The 11585-nt window shown below is 43.2% G+C and overlaps 1 protein-coding gene across 2 annotated transcripts in view; it reads right to left on the bottom strand.

Moving 5' to 3' along the window:
• LOC136586051 (zinc finger protein GLI1-like) overlaps window positions 1-1592 on the bottom strand; it is a 160917-nt gene extending 159325 nt beyond the window's left edge. For both annotated transcript variants that reach the window (XM_066584437.1, XM_066584436.1), the window contains exon 1: window positions 1021-1592. The gene's annotated coding sequence lies outside the window, so the exon portion shown is untranslated. The remainder of the gene's footprint in view (window positions 1-1020) is intronic.
• Between the last annotated feature and the right edge of the window lie 9993 nt (window positions 1593-11585).

Below are 11585 nucleotides of genomic sequence, written 5' to 3' on the forward strand. Positions count from 1 at the left end.
AGATAGATAAAGAATGATAGATAGATAGATAGATAGATAGATATGAGATAGATAGATAGATAGATATGAGATAGATAGATATGAGATAGATAGATAAATAGATAGATAGATAGATATGAGATAGATAGAGAGATAGATAGAGAGAGAGAGAGATAGATAGATAGATAGATAGATAGATAGATAGATAGATAGATAGATAGATAGATAGATAGATATGAGATAGATAGATATGAGATAGATAGATAGATAGATATGAGATAGATAGATATGAGATAGATATATATGAGATAGATAGATAGATAGATAGATAGATAGATAGATAGATAGATAGATATGAGATAGGAGATAGATAGATAGATATGAGATAGATAGATAGATATGACATACATAGATAGATAGATAGATAGATAGATAGATAGATAGATAGATAGATAGATAGATAGATAGATACTGTAGATAGATATGAGATAGATAGATAGGAGATAGATAGATAGATAGATAGATAGAAAGAAGATAGACTTAATTAAATCCATAACATTTAGCTAATAACTTAAGAACACGGCATCTTAGTTTGTCACATGCTATTTCGCTCTATACTAGTAAAAATTATAATAAGTAGCAGAACCATTTTTTGTAATTTTATATACCGTGATCTAATAATATTTAATCATTGTATCTACGGTTCGCCCTAATGCTGCATTGAAATGTATTGCATTATTTTAGTGAGTTATCGCACCGCCATAAGAAACACCTAATAAATTCCGCTTTGCTACTTCTGCATATAAATACTTTGTATCTAATTTAACTCCATAGTGGAGCACCATGTGTCCGGGTGTGCGATGGCCTCTCTGACAGCTCTAAAACTTTATCAATGAGCGCATCTAATGTATCATTTCCCGGCAATGGCATTTTAAACAGTAGTAACTATAGAATTGTTGCACTATGCTCAGCATCTACTATTGTTACACCTGGAAATGTATAGTAAATGTTACCCCCCTCTTCCCCATGTGCTTGCCATACCTGACAGTTATCACACCGTAATAAGCTCCAAAACAATCCAGCTGTGCCTCCAAGATTACTCGCTGTCCAATTCTTCTTTACATGGAGACAAATGTTAAAAAAATCCACGTTTTCCAACAGTTGAAAAAATTGACACATCCAAGGATAGATTAAAAAGTGCCCGAAAAGATGGGATAATCTTCTAGTTCTTTATTGCAATTCTTGGAAACATCCTTTTCCTTTCTGGGTTTTAACCCTTTAAGATGAAGAGAGTTTTCAGCAAAGTTTGTACTTGTTTTGTGTTCTGCCTATAATTATGAATATTTCGTTCTCACAGGAGGACCACCCTGAAGCAAGAAAGGAGTGATCTGATTTCCATGAAACCTGCCCCGTCCTTGGGTCTCTAAGTGAAGTAGTAACTTTTCCTGCAGTTTTAGGGTCCAGTTGCTGTTTAGCTTTAAAAGGTGCTTCTATTTCTTCTCCTTTTTGTTTCTTTTGCTCAGTTTTTAGGGATAAGTTGAAGGCTGAGCAGTCAGACTAGGCACTGTGTGTGGTTGGGATGGGGAGACCCAGAGGATTCTCAGCTCTCAGCATGCTGTCTGTGGTTACTTGGGCTGGAAGGAAGATGTGGCATGGATAACATGTGGGATGCGGATTGGAATGCTTTAAAGTGAGGGGGAGGAGGAAGGCCCATTGAATGAACCACATTCCAGTGGGAGAAACACAGACGAAAACAAGACACAGAAAAATCTCAATTTACACATCATAACCTTTCTGAAAACCTCCAGTGATGTTAAGGCTCTATAACTTAGAATACTACTATGAAAAATGCAACTTTTAGACAAACATGTTATGCAAATATATACATTGTAATTATATAATATATAGTGCTGCACTGTACATTATTTACATCACAAATACACACATACAATGTGTGTATATATATATATATATATATATATATATATATATATATATACACACACATACACACACACACACATATATATATTATATATATATATATATATATATAAAATATGTAAGCAGAATATAGACAGATAAATATGCCACTGTATAAACAAACACATGCATTATATATATATATATATATATATATATATATATATATATATATATAAAATATATGTGCATTTGTGCGTTTATATATATAATATATGATACAGTGGCATTTTATTTGTCTATCCAGCTGGATAAGTATAGATACATACTGTATGAAACACATTATAAAACCCTATATTTATATCACATATGCAGAATATCACATATAATTAGAGATGAGCGAGCGTACTCGGAAAAGCACTACTCGCTCGAGTAATTTGCTTTATCCGAGTATCGCTGTGCTCGTCCCTGAAGATTCGGGTGCCGCTGCGGCTGACAGGTGAGTCGCAGTGGGGAGCAGGGGAGAGCGGGCGGGAGAGAGGGAGAGAAAGATCTTACCTCCGTTCCTCCGCACTCTCCCCTGCAGCTCCCCGCTCCGTGCCGGCACCCGAATCTTCAGGGACGAACACAGCGATACTCGGATAAAGCAAATTACTCGAGCGAGTAGTGCTTTTCCGAGTACGCTCACTCATCTCTACATATAATACAAATAATATATAGGATATAGTCAAAAAGCCAGACCCGCGTAACATCTCAATACTGCTGCCCTATATTGAAATACCAATAGCGTACTTGAATAAGAAGGCATGATTCTCTGCATGCAGGTATGGCACGTGGGCTCCTGGGGGCCCTGGAACATGGACTTTAATTTTGTGTTTTGGCCCCTGTAAGCGATAGTGAGTAAAACCCAATTGCAAACTTGAGGAGTAAATAAGAAGCAGAAATCCGCTCTCCGCGTTTCTCTAAGGCAACTTACAGATGCATTCAGAAAAGGCGGCTCAAAATTGAAGCAGTTTCTTGTTTTTGAACACATTGTACAGCATTTTGACAGCACTTTTTAATGCAAACTATCATTGTGATGGGTGATGGGGTGTGTAAAAAAATGCGAAAAAGGTGAAAGATAAAACAGACAGCGCCCGAAAATCGCGTTAAAAAGTAGTATGTGTGAGAATGGCCTAAGACTAGTGGGACTGCTGCTATGACTGAAGTAAGGAAAGTGCATTTGAAGTGGCCTCCATCTACTACCATATATGCATGGACCCATTGAAGAACCTGTGTTCATTCCAGGGACTCCCAACATGGATCGGTACCTGAATCTCTGGCAGATGATGCTGAATGACTTCCTGGATGATCTGCCCCCATTGTAGTAGAAGGAGGCCACTTTCAGTATGCTTTCTTTACTTTAGTTATAGTGGCAGTCCCATGGGATTTAGAGAGAAATGGAAAGTGGATTTCTACTTCTCACATGTTGCTCTTCAACTTTGCAAGTGGGTTTTAGTCTCTCTCTCTTACAGGGGCCACAACACAAAACTGAAATCCATGTTCTGGACCCCCAGAAGCCGATGCTCCATACCATCATGTAGCTCATCCATGACTTCCTATGCAAGTACTCTACTGTTATTTTAGTATAGGAAACCGGTATTTAGCTATAATGCTGGATAAGGCTTTTGACTATACCCTGTATAGTTTAACTGTAGATTTTAGACAGATGAAAAATACTAAAACGATATGCATTATGTACACAATACATAACACAACTCTGTATACTATACACACAATATACAGTGTACAGTAAAACTGCATATTATGGATAGGATAATGGATGTACATTTTGAGACTGTTACAAGTTTAGTACAGTGGTGGCGAACCTATGGCACATGTGTGAGAAATGGAACACAGAGCCCTCCCTCCTGGCACACGTGCCGGTGGCTGCTCACCACGGTAGTGAATACCATCCGGGGACCGCAAATCCCCTGCCAGTATTCACTCAGTGGCGCTGATCCCAGGCGCACACTGTGACATTAGTGTGCACTCGGGATCCTCCTCCCTGATGTCTCCTCCTTGGTTCAGTGAGAGCAGAGGGGAGGAGGCGTCCGGTCGCACACACCGAGGTTACAGTGTGTACCTGGGATCAGCGCCGCTTGAAGCACCGAGGGGAGGAGCAGTGGCGCTTCGATGAGGAGGAGGGGGCAAGTATAGGAGTCTCAAGGGAGCACTATTACTACTGGGGCTGATATAGGTGATACTATTAGTAATAGTGTCCCCTATATCAGCCCCAGTAGTAATAGCATTACTACAGGGGCTGCTGTGGGGGTCACTATTACTACTGGGGCCACTGTGGAGGTCACTATTACTGCAGAGACCACTGTGGGGGTCACTATTAATGCAGAGACCACTGTGGGGGTCACTATTAATGTGGAGACCACTGTGGGGGTCACTATTAATGTGGAGACCACTGTGGGGGTCACTATTAATGCAGAGACCACTGTGGGGGTCACTATTAATGCGGAGACCACTGTGGGGGTCACTATTAATGCGGAGACCACTGTGGGGGTCACTATTAATGTAGAAACCACTGTGGGGTTCACTATAACTACTGGGGCCCCTGTGGGGTGCAATGTTACTGCTGAGGAAACAGTGGGGGTCACTGTTACTGCTGAGACCTCTGTGGGGGTCACTATTACTACTGAGACCACTGTGTGGAGCTCTATTACTACTGGAGCCACTGCGGGGGTCACTATTACTACTCAGGGTACTCTGGGGGGGGGTCATTATTACTGTTGAGCCTGCTGTGAGGAACACTATTACTACTGAAATCACTGTTGGGGTCACTATTACTACTGGAACTACTATGGAGGTCCCTATTACTACTGTGGGGGTCGCTATTAATTACTACTGAGGCCACTGTGGAGATTACTATTACTGCTGAGGCCACTGGGGGAGGGGGTCACTGTTACAGCTGAGATCCCTGTGGGTGGTCACTGTTACTGCTAAGATCACTGTGCGGTCACTATTACTACGGAGATCACTGTGGGGGTCACTATTACTGCAGAGACCACTGCACAGAACACTATTACTACTGGGGCTGCTGTGGGGATCATTGTTACTACTCTGGCTACTGTGTGTGTGTGGGGGGGGGGGTTACTGTTTACTGTTGAGGCTACTGCGAGGGCCACTGTTACTACTGAGACCATTATGGGGGTCACTATTACTACTGAGACCACTGTGGGGGTCACTGCTATAACTGCGACCACTATGGGGGTCACCGTTACTGCTAAGACCACTGTGGGGGTCACTATTACTACGAAGACCACTGTGGGGAACACCATTACTACTGGGCCCGCCCCTAGCGTGTTGGCACTTCGCGATAAAAAAGTGGGTTTTGGGTTGCGGTTTGGGCACTCGGTCTATAAAAGGTTTTCCGTCACTGATATAGTAAGTAAACAGGAACCTAATAAAAATAATCATTATTTACATAGCATCAATATAGTCTTCATGATTATAAAAGTAACAAACAAGTAAAAAGACAAGTAAAAACAAGCAAAAAACAATCAAAATAAATTAACAAACAATAAAAAAAAAAAGAGTGGTCCTTTCCCATAAGAGCGGACAATCTACAGGCGGAAGGTACCTGCCCATGGGAATTTACATTCTAAGGCCTTCCCATGAACATATATGTGCAGCTTTTTAGCTGCGTCCAAAAATCGCGACCTTCTAAAGCATTGGATTCCAATGTATTCTTTCAGAAAATCGATTTTTGGCTGCTTAAAAAAATTGAAATTGACCGATTTCGGTCGTTGATTTTATATGCTGCGTGCAAAGATAGGTGTTGCCCTATATTTGGGCGAGATATGCTGGAATCTCCCATAGACTCCTATGGGAACTGAAAAAAAGGGAGAGGGAGGGAGTTTACCTGCATCCAACACTGGCAAAAGAAGACAGCTGCTGCTATTTAAGCATTAGCAGTCATGCCGAGGATTTCCACGCAGCAGCGTATTTTTTTTACCAATATGCCGCAGTCGCTCATGTGCATGCCTGAAAATATGCTTTCATTCATCAAATTTTATAGCACATACAGCTGAACGTAAAAGCATACGGTTGTGTGAAAGAGTCCATAGGCCAGCTTTACATGGGCGTATTTGTGCACACAATACGCAGAGAACAGAATCCATTGATTTCAAGGGGTTCGTTCATATTTCGGTTGTGTAAAAAAAAAAAGAAAATAGAACATGTTGAAATCAATGGGTTCATTCTTTGCGTACTGTGCATGCAAATACATGCGCAAACACATCCATGTGAAGCCGCCTTAGATTGTAAACAGTAAATAATCACAACACAAGTTTTCATTGTTCTATAAATATTTATTGTATGAAGAAAAATATTGATCCTGCGCTTGTTTGAATAGATTTGTCAGTATTCTGCAATACGAGTTCAGAAAAATAAATAAGGGCAGTTTCACATCTGCATCAGGAATTCCACTTTCCTGCTCCATTCCTTAGAGCTTATTTAGACGACGGTATATCGGCTGGGTTTACACGCCGAGCCGATATACGGTGTCCTTGTCTGCAGGGGGGAAGGATGGAAGAGCCAGAAGCAGGAACTGAGCGCCCGCCCCTTCCCCGCCCCTAACCACTATTTGCAATGAGAGGGGAGGGCGGGGGCGGAGCTAAGCACCGGGACTTAGCTCCGCTCCTGTCTCGCCCCCTCCTATTGCAAATAGTAACAAGGGGCGGAGAGGGGGCGGGAGCTCAGTTCCTGCTCCTGGCTCTTCCATCCTCCTCGGCGTGAAAACCGAGCCGATATACGGTCGTCTGAAATAACCCTTAAGGAGAGCACCCAAAAAGTGTGTGGAGACACCCAGAGGTTGAGTGGATTGGGGGATGCCATTGTCTCTTCCCAAGGAAAGGTGTGAGAAGACTTATAAGGTCATGCACGCTCCTCATCCCTATTGACCCACATCGCAGGACTTGTGGTCACATCACTGGATCTGCAGGTCCTCTACTAAGTGGAGCTAATTCTATAAGTGGAAGGTCAGAGCTCAGAGCATTACCTGTTCGTTCAGCTGGTGCGAGTGGGCAGAGTCTTGCAGAGTTGGCACACCTGTCCTGTGTTGTAAGCTGTAGTTAGTAATAAGAAGGATCAATGGTTAGATTTGAGCTTTCTGGACAGAAGTAGAGCACCTGAGATCCGTTAGTGGTTACGGACTACTACCTATGTATGAACTTTACACTGGATTGCACTGTGAGTAGTTGTGCTGGAGGGAGCACTCTTGAGTAGATGCAGTGCTGGCTATTACAAGTGGTTGCGGTCCACTTCCAGCCTATACTTTACATCATGGTTGGGTACAAGCCAAGATACTTTGGATTAAGTAAGTGACCCGAGACTTTGACCTAGTCATCCTGAAAAGCCCTGTAAGCACCTGCTGTGACTAGTAAAGTGGTTGATGTCATGAGGGCTCCTGTTACTATTTGGAGCCGCCTGTTAGCTCAGCCTCACAGGGACGTCTTTGAATTGCGTTTTACAAGCGGGATGTATGTACGTATAATGCGCGGTACATAGCGGCAATTAAAATACATTAATTTTCACTTACACTCACACTAGCATTTTTTCATTGCATATAATATGCGATTAAAAAGAAGACAGCGCATTCTATTTTACAGCGTATTACGTGCGATAGAGCCCTATGGTTCTCTATGGGTGGGGTGTTTATAGGCAACGTCGCTGAGCGACAGGGCGGAAAATAAAAAGAAATGAAGACAGTGCATGACAGCATGTGTGAGATACGCTGTCAGGCGCAGCCAAACATTGCGGCGATATGCCTGTTCACAATGCGGTAAAATGTATTTACCACACGCTCCTGTGATACCGGCTTTAGGCCTTATTCACATGATCGTATATATGCAGCTATTGTAGCTGCATCCAAAAATCGCAACCATCTTAAGCATTGGATTCCAATGTATTCATTCAGATGAGCGGGGAAAAAAAAAAATAAAATCACACATCTGCGACCAAAAATGGTGACTGATTTTATAGACAGCATGAAAAGATAGGTCTTGCCCTATCTTCTGCCGAGATACGGTGGAGGCGGGCATAGACTTCTATGGGAGCTGAAAAAAAGGAGGGGGAGGAAGTTTAGCTGCGTCCAATGCTGGGAAAAGAAGACAGCTGGCTCTATTTAAGTATTAGCAGTCATTCCAAGGATTTCTGCTGACCAAGGGATCCCCGTACTGCCGCGCATTTTTCATCAATATGTCGCAGCCGCCAGTCTGAATGGATGAGAAAACGCGACTGAAGTGTGGGTCCATATCGCAGCTGTTCGTCATCCATGCAATTTTTAGCTGCAATAGACCGAGCGTAAAAATGCCTATGGGCATTTATAGGACGCCTTAAAGTGAGGACTGCATTAAGAGCTCCTTCACACTGGTGATCGTGATATCACCACAAGAAAATCACGGCAAAATCGCGTGTCTGTTCAGGCGATTTTCGTGAATTAGCGATGCCTTTTCTTGTGAGTATCGCACATGGCATTGCTAACGCCAGCGACTTTCTCGCATAAAATCAAAAGGAGCTTCTAATGTTAAAAATGCATCGTATGGAAATCACAAGCTCATGCGTTGCGATGTGATAAAGGAGGCTCCATAGGGAAACATAGGCTAGAAAAAAAGACGCAAAATGCAGAAAGATAGGACAAGTTGCAATTTTCAGATCTTGCAACATCGCATGAATGAAAACGGCGCAAATGGGAATGAAGCCATTGAAAATCATGGGTTTCATAATTCTGCGTTTTCTTTCGCATCGCGTGATTTTATCGCCAGTGTGAAGGCAGCCTTAGAGACTGTTCCTTTGCTCCTGACAGCGGTGAACTTCAATGTTTTATACGTAATGACAGGCAATTTTTATTTGCTGCAAACATTTTCAAAATCGACATTCTCATTGAGGGGCAATTCTAAACTTTTTGACCCTTAAAGGGGTTGTCCCGCGAAAGCAAGTGGGGGTATACACTTCTGTATGGCCATATTAATGCACTTTGTAATATACATCGTGCATTAATTATGAGCCATACAGAAGTTATTCACTTACCTGCTCCGTTGCTAGCGTTCTCGTCTCCATGGTGCCGTCTAATTTCAGCGTCTAATCTCCCAATTAGACGCGCTTGCGCAGTCCGGTCTTCTCCCTTCTGAATGGGGCCGCTCGTGCCGGAGAGCTGCTCCTCGTAGCTCCGCCCCGTCACATGTGCCGATTCCAGCCAATCAGGAGGCTGGAATTGGCAATGGAACGCACAGAGCCCACAGTGCACCATGGGAGAAGACCTGCGGTCCACCGTGGGTGAAGATCCCGGCGGCCATCTTCGCAAGGTAAGTAAGAAGTCACCGGAGCGCGGGGATTCGGGTAAGTACTATCCGTTTTTTTTTTAAACCCCTGCATCGGGTTTGTCTCGCGCCGAACGGGGGGGCTATTGAAAAAAAAAAAAACAGTTTCGGCGCGGGACAACCCCTTTAAGGCAAAACCTAAAATCCCCAAACTGCCATTTAACAATAATGCCATTGAAGAATACAAACGTCATCTCCAATAACACAATAGCAGTGCCTTCCTACTACAGGGCTCCATAGGAGTCCAAGCAAAACGTCCCCCGTAACAATGACATCCATAGTATCAGTGCTGAAATAATAGTTGCATTGTACACTTTAACCCTTATTTTCACATCAGTAGATAAGCTGATCGCTGGGGATTTCTGAAGCCAGATCCTCTACAATCAATTGATTGCTTGGCTGAGTTGTCTTGATGGGACAGCCTACTTAATAAATATTGCTACAGTATAGTCTATGTTTATAGTCAGGAGCACTTTTCTAGTCACAGACATGACATATGAAAGTTATGATACTGAAAGGCAATTTCAAGCCACAAAGCCATAGAAGAATTTGGGAATATGAATTTATAACAACTTTTGACATGTTCAAAAGAGGGCTAAGTTCTTCACAAGGATTCATGCGTGAAAGGGAAGTATGAGAAATTTGTAGCACAGGTAACACTGCTGAGCCCCCCAACACTAATTCAGGGACCAGAAAACCTACACTCCCTTATCAGTAACTATTTAAAGACATTTGTATTTCTGTGGTAGTATTCTTTTAAGTGCAAATTATTCACATTCATATCTGTGCATTGCCATAAGTATGTGTGTATATATATGCATGCTTCTTCGGAGCTATTTTATTTAAGCCTGAAGAAGAGCACTGCGTTAGTTCAGAAACTCGCATTAACATCATGTATTTTTTTCAGCCATAAGAGGTATCATATCTACAAGATTACTTGGTTTCTCTTGCAGGGAACAATCACATCTTAGGCCGCCTGCAGACGAGCGGAAATCCCACCGCGGGATTTCCCGCGGGATTTCCGCCGCTGAAAGTTTGCATAGGAGTGCATTAAAATACGCACTCCTATGCAGACGGCCGCGGTTTGGCCGCGCGAAATCTCGCGCGGCAAACAAACCGCGGCATGTTCTAATTTTCTGCGGGGCACGCACTCACCCGGCCGCCGGCTCCGGTCTGCGCATGCGCCGGCTGCGCGGCAGCCGGCACATGAAAGAGCCGGGGCCGCCAGGCGCGGGTGAGTACGCGCTCGTCCCTGCAGGCGCTCGGGTCGGATCGCGCGGCGTGAATTCTCGCTGCCGGATCCGACCCGCTCGTCTGCAGGCGGCCTTAGTCTATGAGGTAGCATGGCAGATCTTGTGGCTCCTCAAGTTAACCCAGGATAAACTTCAGGTACTTTTACATGGAACGAATATCGCTTCAAAATCGCTCGGATTTGAATGAATGATTCAGTCTAGACATGGCCATTAATTGAATAATTAATTCGCTTCTCATTCATTTTATGCAGGCATAAAAATGATCGTTGCTCGCTCACTATTCGTTCAGTTCAAACACTGATTGTTCAGTCATTCTCATTCACTGAACTGCATGATCCTGTTTAAAATCAAGTAGAGGATTTATCTCTGTGGTTAAAGTGTCTGCCGGAGCGTTCTGTGACATCACTTGCTCGTTCACTTGGGCGAATGATTTCCCGCTACGTAAAAGTACCCTAATACAATAATCATTTTCTGTCAATGCTTAAATATAATAGTCAACAGCTTTTAAAACGGAATAATCCAGTTGCTGTCTTGTGCAATAAATGTTTTAAATACCGAGGCCGATCAAAGGCTTTGATCTTCCGCTAGCAGACTACAACATCTGAGAATCATTTTCAAAACTTCTGTCAAAATCATCTGAAAACATTTGCCTTTTATTAGGCATACCGGGGATCATTAGGTTTTCTTTCTTCTTTTTTATAACATGTATGCAGTGTGTGCATGAAGGGCTGTGAGCCACGGCCATATTTGGCACTAGATACTAGGGGTCCAATGCCTAAGGTGTCCAGTTTGAGATGGGGACTACTTCTTCCCACTGGACCAGGAAAAGGGGGGAGCCTTTCCGCCTTTGCTGTAACCTGCCACTGCTAGAGAGGGAGGAAGATGAAAGCAAGCTGGCTTCTCCTCCCTTCCGCTTTGTTTTTGCAAATGAGTGCTTCATTGATTGGTGGTGAACAGGGGCGTAACTAAAGGCTCAGGGGCCCTGATGCAAAACAAGAGCTGGGCTCCCCCTCTATCTGTACCCGTACCCATACCTAGACCATGCTGCACAGAGACATTA

Source organism: Eleutherodactylus coqui, chromosome 1, assembly GCF_035609145.1.
Source record: "Eleutherodactylus coqui strain aEleCoq1 chromosome 1, aEleCoq1.hap1, whole genome shotgun sequence".
Taxonomy (NCBI): Eukaryota; Metazoa; Chordata; class Amphibia; order Anura; family Eleutherodactylidae; genus Eleutherodactylus; species Eleutherodactylus coqui.